Raw genomic sequence first — 13,506 nt, forward strand, 5'->3', positions numbered from 1 at the left:
ATCCCCACTCTAACACAACCCAGCAGCCTTGGGCGGGTTGTTAAATCTCGCTGAGCTCTTCTTTCCTCAGCTGTGAAATAGAATAATGCCTACCATGTGTAGCTGTTAAAAGAATTAATGATAACATATGTCCCAACCTGACATATGGCAGTTATTTAATAAGTGGTTGCTCTTGTTATTAGACTGTACTGCTAAAATACCTTTCCCCTCAAACCTCCATTTCTTTAAGAAATCACCTGAGATCCAAGAGTGGAAATTAGAGTCTCCTCTTTCAGATCTGTTTCACTGCTATCAGCGGACCTCTCAGAGTCCGCCTTGCATTAGTGATGTGTGGTTTGTTTGACTCTCCTAATAGATGCTCAGCTCCTCAGAATAACAACTGTGTTTCATTCATTTTTTTGTAAAGTCTTTATCGAATTTGTTACAATATTGTTTCTGTTTTTATATTTTGCTTTCTTGACCTGGAGGCATGTGGGATCTTAGCTTCCTGACCAGGGATCAAATCCATACCTCTGGAACTGGAAGCACAGAGTCTTAACCACTGGACTGCCAGAGAAGTCCCTGTTTCATTCATTTTTAGCCCCTTCATGCTCAGCTCAGTCCAGGCTTATCAGCATTAATAAGGTTGAAATATGGACCAAATCTTGTCCTGGGGGATGCCTGAAGCAATTTGTGGGTGGAGATGGGGGTGGTGTGTCATTCTGGCCATGGACCACAGCAGGGATAGGCCAGGGGATGGGAACCCAATGTTGAATGTGCAGTGATGGGGGATGGGGGTGGCAACAACATGGATCAGACAGAGGAGGTGGAAAATACAGGAAAGAAAAGGTGGACATTAGTAAAACAACATACTTCCATTTGTCTGACCATTAAATTGGAATCAGTTTGCTTCGCATTTAAAAATCTTTCACAGGGACTTCCCTGGTGGCCCAGTGGTTAAGAATCCGCCTTGCCAGTGCAGGGAACACGGGTTCGATCCCTATTCCTGGAAAATACTACATGCCATGAGGCAACTAAGCCCTTGCCCCACAGCTACTGAGCTCACATGCCCTGGAACCCATGCTCCACAACAATAGGAGCCGCCGCAATGAGAAACCCCTGCACTGCAACTAGAGAGCAGCCCCCACTCACCACAACTAGAGAGAGCTGGTGCACGGCAATAAAGACATAAGTATATAAACGAATCAAATTAATTTTAAAATTCTCCCACAAAGACGCAATCAACCCCCAAAAGAAGAAAGTTAAAGAAACATTCATCATATGAAAAAGTGGCCAAACTCACAAGAAGTAAAAAGTGAAAACTGATGCAAGACACAAGAGCTGTGCTTCCCTGATGCCTCAGTAGTAAAGAATCCATCTGCCAGTGCAGGAAACACGGGGCCGACCCCTGATACGGGAAGATCCCAGATGCCACGGAGCAACAAAGTCCACGCACCACAACTATCGAGCCTGCGCTTGAGAGCCCACGAGCCGCAGATGCGGAGCCATGTGCCCTAGAACCCGCGCTCCACACAGGAGAAGCCACCACAGTGAGACGTCCACGCACCACAGCTAGAGAGGATCCCTGCTTGCAGCAACTAGAGAAGCCCTTTGCAGCAGCTAAGGCCTAGCACAGTCAAAAATAAATATAATTATATATAATATATATATTATACCATATAATATATACATACAATATATGCATTAATAATACACATAATAATAGATACTATATATTATATACATATATACATATATAAATATATATTTTAAACATACTTATATTTATATATACTTATATATATACTCATATGTATATTCACTCTTTTTCACTTATATATATAAGTATATTTATATGTACTTATACTTATATACTTATATTATAATATAATATTATTTATTAATATCATAAATTAATATTTAATTATTTAATATCAATAATTAATTAACATTGATTAAATTAATTATTAATTATTAATTATTACTATTTAATATTAATAATAAATGTTATTATTATATTATAATAATTGTTATATATAATTTATATATTATTTATATATTTATATTATATATATTTATATAATATATAATTTATATAATATATTATATTATATAATAATTATTATTATACTAATAGATACTATATATTATATACATGTATACATATATAAATATATATTTAAATATACTTATATTATAATATAATTTTATTTATTAATATTATAAATTAATATTAATATTATTAATAATTAATAACATTATTAACAATATTAATACTAACACTAATATAATATGATATAATATATTTAATATTAAAATATATTTAATATATATTTATATATAAATAATATATATTATATACATATGTATGTATGTGTATATTATATACATATATATATATATAAAAGACAAAAGAGCTCATAGTGGTAAAGACAGAAACAATGCATGTGCCTCACTGGTGGCCCTGTAATCTATCCCAGCAGGAGATAAATTGATCCAACATTAAAATGTGCCTACCCTTTATTTCTACAGTTTTATTTCTAGGAACTTCTTTTAAGGAAATTATCAAATAAGAATGTCACACACAAAAAAGAATGTCACAGCATGGACAAAATGGTTTATTACATCACTGCCTGTTAATGATAGCCCCCAAATGCCAAACAGTGAAATACCCAATGATAGGATGCTAGTAAATGATGGCACAATATTATGTAACCGTTAAAAGTAACATGGCAAGTCTGTATTTCTCAACATCAAAAAATTCTGTGATATGGTAAAAGTAAAAACAGAGCAGGTTACAAAATGACAGTACCTTATTTTTTGTATTTGTATATTTATACACAGAGAGAGTAAGAGAATTCAAAAATGCACCTGTGTACAGTGGTTATATATGCATACTTTCTAATTTTTCTGCAATTAAATAAAATAAATTTTGTGTTCCACGTGGGCTGTAAGTGACCTGGCCCTCGGGTAAAGCAAGTAACTCCTCCTTCTAGACGGTGAACACTGGCCACACTTGTACTCACCCAAGATCCCAGTTACCTGGTCCCCGTCAGGACATGAGTCTAAAGCCACCAGCACAGAAACTCTTCCCAGACCAAAGCAGGTCAGGCAGTCTTGCCCCTGAAAGCAGAAGAGAGTCTGTGAGCAGATGGGCAGGTTTGTGAGGACAGAGGTGGGGCTGTCCCCAGAAGCTCTCCTCCGGAACTAGGGGTTGTAAACTCACACGGGCAGTCAGACAGCCCGAGGTTCTTCCTCACAAAGTAGGGATGTGCCATGGTCGGGGAGGAAGGTAAGACCCCCTTACCACAGGAGGTCACCAAGTTAAGACCTCATTATCACAACTAGTCCTTGCAATGACAGGTTTTGTCAAGCTCAGATAAGAGAAATCTGATATTTGATACTAACTGATCACCAGCCAGTGTGAGAATTCCTCCCCGCCCTAGGCACATCTCTGAGCAGATTCCAAGCACCAGCATATGTTTGAAGTAAATCCTTGGACTTGAACTTGCTCCAGGATGCAAAGCTGACACCTCTGTGGATGAATGGAGAAGCAAACAGGATGGAGTTGAGTAGAAAAGCAGGAAGACGGTCCTTAGAGATAGGTCCTACTTCCTCGAAGAGTCCACCAGAACTTTTCCTTCTATTATTCATTGACAGTGAACACTTCCTGCTCGGTACTATTGTCTTTTTATGTCTTTTCAGGCACTTTATAGCTCATCTCCTTTATTAGATTGACCATGCTCCCAAGGGAAAGGCCAGTTTCACTGGTCTTTTTATCCCTCCACCCATTCCACACCCACCCCTTCAGTACCAAGCAAGGTGTCTAGAGCAATAAGATCACTCTTTCAACATGTACTTACTGAAGTCTTACTAAACAATGCTAGGAGAGTCTATAGTGAACAGGGCAGACACACTTTCAAACTGATTGAATATCCATTCTAGTAGATGGACACCAGACTATATATGAACAAGCAAACAAATGAAATAACTTATTAGACTTACATAATTTTAACTACATTTGTTCAGCAATTCTCAGTAACACTGAGAATAATAAAAATAACAGTGACATGAGGCAAGCAATTCCACCTGCCACTGCATTCAGTGAACACATCTAAGGGCTTCCCTGGTGGCTTAGTGGTAAAGAATCTGCCTGCCTATGCAGGAGACACAGGTTGGATCCCTCACCCAGGAAGATCCCACATGCTGCAGGGCAACTAAGCCCATGTACCACAACTACTGAGCTTGTGCTCTAGAGCCTGGGAGCCACAGCTACTGAGCCCACATGCCACAACTTCTAAAACCCTCACCCTAGAGCCTCTGCAACAACAGTGAGCACATCCACAGAAAGCATGAGATGGACAAAGGGCACCTGCTGTCCTGTCCTGGGCATCTCACCTTGCTGAGTGGGACTCATGTTGTTTTTTCAGAAAGCATCACTCTTAAATAAAAGCCATCTGGTGCTCAATCAAAGGAAACAGTGATCTGTTCCAACTTGGAGCGCAAAGAGTTCTGTCAAACATACTGAGACATGGTCAGTGGTATTTCAATATGGTATCCCCCTGGGTTGGGGGGAGGGAGGAGGGTTTTAAGGATTATTTCGATTACATGTCATTTCCACAGCGCATGTGGACTTGAGGTTTAATCCCTGGTGAGATTTGACTCCCCTGTGTGTATGCTGTCTGATAATTTTCCTAACTCCATCTATGGTATCTGATAACTCCATACCATTTTTTTATGAGGGCTTCCATGGTGGCTCATATGGCAATGAACCTGCTTGCCAAAGCAAGAGAATTCCAGAAAAACATCTACTTCTACTTTATTGACTATGCCAAAGCCTTTGACTATGTGGATCACAACAAACTGTGGAAAATTCTTCAAGAGATGGGAATACCAGACCACCTTACCTGCCTCCTGAGAAATCTGTATGCAGGTCAAGAAGCAACAGTTAGAACCGTACATGGAACAGACTGGTTTCAAATTGGGGAAGGAGTATGTCAAAGGAGTATGTCACTGTGCTTGTTTAACTTCTATGCAGAGTACATCATGCAAAATGCTGGGCTGGATGAAGCACAAGCTGGAATCAAGATTTCCAGGAGAAATATCAATATCATCAGATATGGAGATAATACCACCCTTATGGCAGAAAGTGAAGAGGAACTAAAGAATCTCTTGATGAAAGTGAAAAAGAAGAGAAAAAGTTGGCTTAAAACTCAACATTCAAACCACTAAGATCATGGCATCCAGTCCCATCACTTCATGGCAAATAGATGGGGAAACAATGGAAATCATGACTGACTTTATTTTCTTGGGTTCCAAAATTACTGCAGATGGTGACTGCAGCCAGAAAATTAAGAGGCTTGCTCCTTGGAAGAAAAGCTATGACCAACCTAGACAGCATAGTAAAAAGCAGAGACATTACTTTTCTGACAAAGGTCCATCTAGTCAAAGTTATGGTTTTCCCAGTAATCATGTATGGATGTTAGAGTTGGACCATAAAGAAAGCTAAATGCCAAAGAATTGATGCTTTTGAACTGTGGTGTTGGAGAAGACTCTTGAGAGTCCCTTGGACTGCAAAGAGATCCAACCAGTCCATCCTAAAGGAAATCAGTTCTGAATACTCATTAGAAGGACTGATGCTAAAGCTGAAACTCCAATATTTTGGCCACCTGATGCGAAGAACTGACTCATTGGAAAATACCCTGATACTGGGAAAGATGGGAGGTAGGAGGAGATGGGGACGACAGAGGATGAGATGGTTGGATGACTTCACCCACTTGACGGACATGAGTTTGAGCAAGCTCCAGGAGTTGGTGATGGCCAGGGAAGCCTGGCGTGCTGCAGTCCATGGGGTTGCAAAGAGTTGGACATAACTGAGCGACTGAATTGAACTGAACTGCCAATGCAGGAGATGGGTTTGATCCCTGGATTGGGAAGATCCCTTGAAGAAGGAAATGGCAACCCACTCCAGTATTCTTCCTGGAGAATTCCCTGGACAGATGAGCCTGGCAGGCTAGAATCCATGGAATCACAAGAGGAGGACACGACTTAGTGACTGAACAACAACAAATTTTTTATGAAGTCCCTATTTTAATCATTATTATAATGTGTCAGTATCTACACACTGCAACTAGAAATGAGTCCAAAGAAGTCCCACTCTCAAAGAGTGAATGATGTCTTCTATTTGCAGGGGGCTTTGTATCTGTAAAATATTTTTATAAAGTTGACCTAATGGTTATCTGCCCAGCATCTCTATTCTTTTTCTGGGAACTGCACTCCATTGCACCCATACTTTTAGAAAATGCTCCTTTTCAGGATACAACCCTGAGTTTGGAATGGAAGCTATCACTGTTTTCCAGTATCTCGTCCCTTGTTCCTCAGAGGATTTAAAGTGGAACTAAAAGCAGAGTTGCAGGCACTTCTGGTGGGGAAGCGCTGAGATCTGATGTGGTCATGGCAGTGGCCATGCTTGCACGCTGTGCAGAGTAAGGGAACGTGTATGAAGGTGCCGATAGTCAGCTGAGGGCAGAAATGAGTGCGATGGGGAGGCGCCTCCCAGCAGCAAGCATTCTCACGGCCCTGAGGATTTCCCAAACATGAGATTTCCCATCAATTCTTTTGCCTGAGCCAGTTCAAGATTGCAACCAAAGCAACTGAGATACGCCTTGTATTCCTCACCTTGAAGAGGCACTCAGAGAGGTTAAGTGAGCTCAGAGAGACCAGTGAGAATGGCAAAACTGCTTCAGAACCTATTTCACATCCTTGACCCCTGTAAGGGGTTTCCCTGGTTTTGATCTCACTTCCTCTCAAGTAAGATCTGCACATTCTGGTCCGTGTCTTTTTCAAAAGGCAAAGCTGAGTGCATGGCACGGCCGGGTCCCGGTCCTCTGGTGACAGTCCCAGCTGAGACTCCTCTGCAGGCCTCCGGTCCATCTTTCCAGGTTGCACTCCCTCCCTCGGCTCACGTGTGCCCACTCCAACTCCTCATCCCTAGAGAGTCAAGCGCGCAGGCTCTGTGGGTGCACTGTCTCCCCTCCCAGGAGCCCTCTCTCGACTGCACCCCGTTCCGCCAGTCCCCACACAACCAGGCAGCCTCGCTGCCATCCACCACCCCAGGCAGGACCACCCTCCTCCCTCCTTTGCACCTCTCTTGCATCCACACCTAACAAGGCACCCGTCTCTTTGTTTCTTAGTATTGTCCTCTGCCTTCTAGAATCGAGGTTCAGGGGGCCAGAGATAGTGACATCATCTGTCTCTATGCCCTGGCCCAATGCCTGGCACACAGTAGGTACTCACTCCGTGTTTGCAGAAGGGGTGAACAAGAGGATGAGGAATATGGAGTTGATGCAAATATTAATCTCCAAGCATTTATACTTCATTAATAATCAGCATCGGTTTGGGGTTGAGCAATGTGCTGCTCGGAAGCCAGTGAGAGCTGAACAGGCAAATCTGAAATACCTTTTCAGAGATTCATCTTCACTCTGTGTACCCAATTAACGTGGGACCATTAGTCCCTTCTCAAGCTGCCAGGATCTATTAAGCCATTTAACTTATCCTCAGGCACTTCAGGATCAGTCCCAAGGGCATTTTTTTCAGGCATGGGCAGCCAAAGCCTAAGTGACTTAAGTGGTGAGCTTTCTATCACTCCCACTGGGAAGCCATCCACTGAAGCGAAACTTTAATGGCTCTAAAGGGCCGTGAAGCTGGAAACCTCCTACAGTCCTACAGCCTCAACCCTTAAAGAAATGCTGATCTGGTGCCCTTCCTAAGGGCTGGCCTTCTGAGTAACTGGAACAGGAAACCACCTTCTGTAGAGATAGGAATGGTCCTAGGAAAGTCCCCAGGCCTAAAGGATGTCCCTCAGCCATGCACTCCACTGCCTGAAATTCCCCCCATTAATCACTTAGCAAATATTTATTGAGCACCTACTAGGTGCCAGGCACTTGGGGATTCTGACACAAATCATTACATATTTATTATTTTGAGCTAAGTTAGAGCTTTATGCTGACCTCAAAAGCAACTGTCCCTTTGAGCTTGATCCACTAAGCATTCACTACCAGTCATTAATACCATCCCGCCAAGGAGACCGCTGGGGCAGGAGACAGCTGTATGGTGGGGTTTTAGGATACATAGGGGTGCAAATTGCTAGGGAACAAGAAGGGGTGTGGTCTTACAAGCTAACTCCAAGTGTGGTGATTGGACACTGTAGTTGAGGTTAACCATTTCCATTCCTTTCTCATACCCCGTCCTACCCCCTGCAGCCACTTGGAGTTGCTAGATTAGAGAAACAAGCAGAGTTGACCTGTGAAATATACCTTGTTTATAGGATTAGCCTGTATTCCGCAGCTTGGTCACACTTTTCATTTCATCGGGAGATGCCCCAGGTTTGCATTTGGAGAGTGTGTGCAAGCAGATCCAGGATTCCTAGTTTGGGCATTTAGTTTAGCTTCTGCGAACAAAACTAAAGCCAGGGTCAAATCTTTATGTGGTAGCAGTTATAACACAACAACGAAAGCTATCATTTATTAAGAACCTACTAGGTGGTAGGCATTTTACCAGATGCTCTATTTAATCCATTTTTCACAATAATGCATTTTGAAGAAACCACATATTTTTGTTTTGTTTCTGACTGCGCAGCTTGTAGGATATTAGTTCCCTGATCAGGGATGGAACCTGTGCCCCTTGGAGTGGAAGCACAGAGTTTCAACCACTGCACCATCAGGGAAGTTCCAAGAAACCAAGTCTCAGAAGGGCTATTTGCTTAAGGTCATACCTCAACCGCTGAGGTAGGGTTGCAACACACTCCCTATGTGGCTCCAGAGCCCATTTTCTTTACTGTTAGGCTACACAAATCATGGGTACAGTTAATTTTTAGTACCATCCTTGTCTAGACCCAGAAGGGCAACATGAATGATCTGATCAGAGCTTGGAGAGGGGAAAGGGTTTGCCCTCTGAGACCTGTTATAAAAGTAAAGTTACAACGGACTTCCCTGGTGGTCTGTGGTTAAGAATCCACCTTGAAATGCTGGGGACATGGAAAATTTAATCCCTGGTGGGGGAACTAATATCCCACATGCCTCAGAGCAACTAAGCCCATGTGCTTCGACTACTGAGCCCAGCTGCTCTGGAGCCCTTGAGCCACAACTAGAGAGTCTGTGTGTTGCAACACAAGATCCCACGTGCTGCAATTAAGACCTGAAGCAGCTGGATAAATAAATAAAATAACAAGGAAAAGTTCCTCTAAGCAGAGGGGCTGGCTCAACCACGACCTCATTAAAGATATGGAAAAAGGAAGAGGGTTAGGTGGCCAGGAGAGGACTCCTACAATAGATGAACTCAGGAGTGCACATGTCTATATTTTTGGCCCGGTTCTTTTAAGGAAGTGAGGTGCCACTGATGGGCAGTATCCGCTCTGGTGGAGACAGATGTATCAGGAAGTGTCCCAGCCTGATGAAACCAGTCACCACCACCTTCTTCCACTGGGTATTGGTTCCCCGTAACATGCAATTCAGTGGCCAGAGTTATCTGATCCTTGATGATTCAGCTCCTTGTAAATGAACAAACTAAAATTGTGATTATTCATTTTCGTTCATCATCTTATGGGCTTCCCTGGCGGCTCAGTGGTAAAGAATCTGCCTGCAGTGCAGGAGACCAGGATTGATCCCTGTGCTGGGAAGATCCCCTAGAGGAGGAAATGGCAACCCATTCCAATATTCTTGCCTGGGAAATCCCATGGACAGAGAAGCCTGGTGGGCTACAGTGCCTGGGGTTGAAAAGAGTCAAACACAACTGAGTGAATAACACTTCATCATCTTAGGGCCTCAGTTCAGCTCGGTCACTCAGTCGTGTCCGACTCTTTGTGACCCCATGGACAGCAGCACGCCAGGCTTCCCTGGCTATCACAACTCCCAGAGTTTGTTCAAACTCATGTCCATCAAGTCGGTGATGCCATTCAACCATCTCATCCTCTGTCGTCCCCTTCTCCTCCTGCCTTCAATTTTTCCCAGCATCAGGGTCTTTTCTAAGCAGTCAGTTCTTCACATCAGGTGGCCAAAGTATTGGAGCTTCAGCTTCAGCATCAGTCCTTCCAATAAATATTAAGGATTGATTTCCTTTAGGATTGGCTGGTTTGATCTCCTTGCAGTCCAAGGGACTCTCAAGAGTCTTCTCCAACACCACAATTCAAAAGCACCAATTCTTCAGTGCTCAGCTTTCTTCTTAGGGCCTAGTACATCCAGATATACCAATAATAGCCCTGGGACCCACCATTGGGGTCTGTCTGGATGCTAAACGGGCAGGCCCCAGGAGACCCTCTAGCCAGTCTCAGGCTTTCTTTAGGTGGTACGGCCCTGCCAACCCTCCCTCCCTCCTTAGGAATTTGGTGCCTCTGCACTGGCTGTGATCCAGCTGCACTCCTCACCGGAGACCCAGGGACAACCTGGTACCCACAGGGGTGGGTGCGCGTCTTGCTAGCTTCTTGCCCATTTTCTTTGTATTCTGCCTTCTATGATTTCATGCACTTTCACCTGATAAACCAATTCGCATGTTACCTTTCCCAGGCATTAAAAATAAAAATAGCTTCTGAAGTGTTAAAAATCATTATAATTTTTATTATAGAAAATATGTATTTCAACTGTATAATTAAGTATAGTATTGTACATTATTTATACATTTAGCAAAAGGTCATTAAGTTAAAATTAAATTCTAGAACTTTTCTACTTATAAGAAGCAGAGAGAAGAATATAAGGAATTCCTACATCCTCATCATCGAATTTCAACAATAATCAACATTTTAATCAATCTGGTTTCATCTATTCCCTACACTTTTTTGCTCTGAGCATTTTATTTTATTTATTTATTTATTTATTTTTTTGCTCTGAGCATTTTAAAAATAACCAGAAGACATATGACTTTACCCACAAAAACTTACATATGTGCCCTTAACAGATAAGCACATTTTAAAAGACATAACCTGAACTTCCCTGGTGGTCCAATGGTTAAGACTATGTGTTCCAATGCAGTGGGCATGGGTTCAGTCTCCGGTCGGAATATAAGAGCCCACAAGCAGTACAGTGTGGCCAAAAGATAAAAAATAAAATAAACATAAAAGACATAACCATAATGCCACTATCACCTTTAACAAGATAAACAATAAACCCTTAATATGCTCTAATACTCAGTTCCAAAGTTCAAATTTCCCAGATCATTTCCAAAATGTCTTATTTTAACTATCTATTCCTACTTCTCTGAAGACAAATACAACCCAAATTCAGATATGAACCATGTTGTTTTAGCTTTCCTATTTTAAAATTCCCTGTTAACCTTTCACTAGATAGTTTTGGCATCCATTGATGATCATTTCTAAATCCATTATCTTACCAGGGGTAGCAAAAATCATGATTTTCTAGTTTTGTTATTCCTTGTTATTACGGAGAATTTTGATGTAAAGATGAACTTTATCTTACCAGATCTTTGGCTACTATGAGATACTGTTCATGAAGGGAAGGTGGGATATTCTTATTTTTATCAATTTTCATTGGTACCCAGACAACCTCTAATAGTGACCAATAAGGAGCTTGTTTTTTAAATCATCATAAACTTTGAGTTTTCTATTTTTGCCATCTTTCAATACATTGCAGTCATTATTCTTTTTGATGCTAAAAATTTCCCATCTTTGGCAAGTAGAACTCTCCAACTGGCTCCTGGGCCAGGTTAAAAAAAAAAAAAAATGCATTTAATTTATTTGGCTGTGCCAAATCTTAGTTATGCTACAGTGGGGTCTTCAGTTGTAGCATGTGGGATCTAGTTCCCTGACCAGGGATTGAACCCAGGCCCCCTGCATTAGTAGCATGGAGTCTTAGCTACTGCACCACCAGGGAAGTCCCCGGGGCCAGCTGTTGACAGCTTCCCTGCTTCTGGCACAATCATGTAGACTCATCTTGGACATTTCTTCCCCTGATCAGAAAGCAACTCTTTTTCCAAGGAGCTCTGGTTCCTTTCAGTGTTCCAGGCACCTTTAAAGGACTCCCATTGGGATGATAACATAGCTACCCTAGCAGTATTGAATAAAACTGGGAATTGGAAGCACCAAGATGAGTAAATAAGACAAAGGTTTTCTTCTTTGGGGACGGAGAAGGGTGGGATGAGGGGAGAAAGGAAGATTTCAGAAACCCTCACACAATTCTCCCTGCCCTGCTCATCCCTTTCTCTGAATCTCCACTCCCCGTAGGCTCTAGTCTTAGGACTAGAACTTTCCATTGCCGGAAATACAGGTGAAAGTTGGGTCAACTCGGAACCCTGGGGCCCCACCTGACCTCCCTCCGCAAAGAGCCCGCAGCCTCCGTGCAGCGTTACCTCACTTCCCACCCAGCCCTTCCTGAGCCAGCTGCCTGAGGTCTTCCGATAACACACCGGCCTCATCCCAGTGACATCAGGGAAACTCCCATTTCCAACAGTTTCTCCTTCAGCTGCAAAAATGTGCAGCGGTAGACAGGGTGTGGGCTTCTGAAGTCTCTGCGGGAAGCAGAGTTGTTTTCTCAGCACCCGCTCTGAGCGCATCTTCCGTGAGGGCTGTGGTCGCTCAGCTGGTGTGGAACCTTCGCATCCCCTCACCCGGTCCCACCCCACCCACAGGGGTCAGGGAGGGCAGACCCCACACCAAGCCGAGGCTGTTGAGGACGACAGAGGACCAGCGCGGAGCAGCGTAATCTAACGGAGGCTGGCAAGGGGGCTGCCTGAGGCACCACCACCCCCCGAATTTCTTGAGTTTTGTTTGTTTCTTCCACCCCCTTGCTCAAAGAGACAATAGATATCATTGCACTTAAACTGACGTGGGGTGAAGAGAGTCTGAAATTCTGCCACACTCCATCAGTGTGTTCATGAATCTACAATCACCATTTCATATAGTTATCACAGTCTGCTGGTGCTGCCAGCCAGAATGTTTATCATGACAACTTCCTGAAGCCAAGGAAAGAAGTCCCCCGTTTAATAACACTCAGAAACCGGCTAGTCCTGGCAAAGAGCTCTGAGGACCTACTGTGTGCCCAGCGTGCTTTAGGGACTCTGTTTGCTCCTCCCCAGATCCCACGTTGGACTCAGGTCAGGTCTCAATGCTCTGAGGCCATCCGCTCTCCTCTACATTCTAGACTCTGCAGTGAACCCTCTTAACTGGGACTAGAAAACCCATGATACTTTTCCTTTTAGGAATAAAAAGTTGCATAATTATTGCTATTATAGTATTAGAACCACCATGCCCTGACTTCTGTTTTAGACCTAGAGAAATAGACCATGGCTCTGTGATATTGTTGTTGTTAACTGTTGTTCAGTCGCTAAGTCCTGTCTGACTCTTTGCAACCTCATGGACTGTAGCACGCCAGGATTCCCCGTCCTTCACTATCTCCCACAGTTTGCTCAAACTCATGTTCATTGAGTTGGTGATGCCATCCAACCATCTCATCCTCTGTCACCCTTGTCTTCTGCCCACAATCTTTCCCAGCATCAGGATCTTTTCCAATGAGTTGGCTCTTC

Source organism: Cervus canadensis, chromosome 12 (assembly GCF_019320065.1).
Source record: "Cervus canadensis isolate Bull #8, Minnesota chromosome 12, ASM1932006v1, whole genome shotgun sequence".
Classification (NCBI taxonomy): domain Eukaryota; kingdom Metazoa; phylum Chordata; class Mammalia; order Artiodactyla; family Cervidae; genus Cervus; species Cervus canadensis.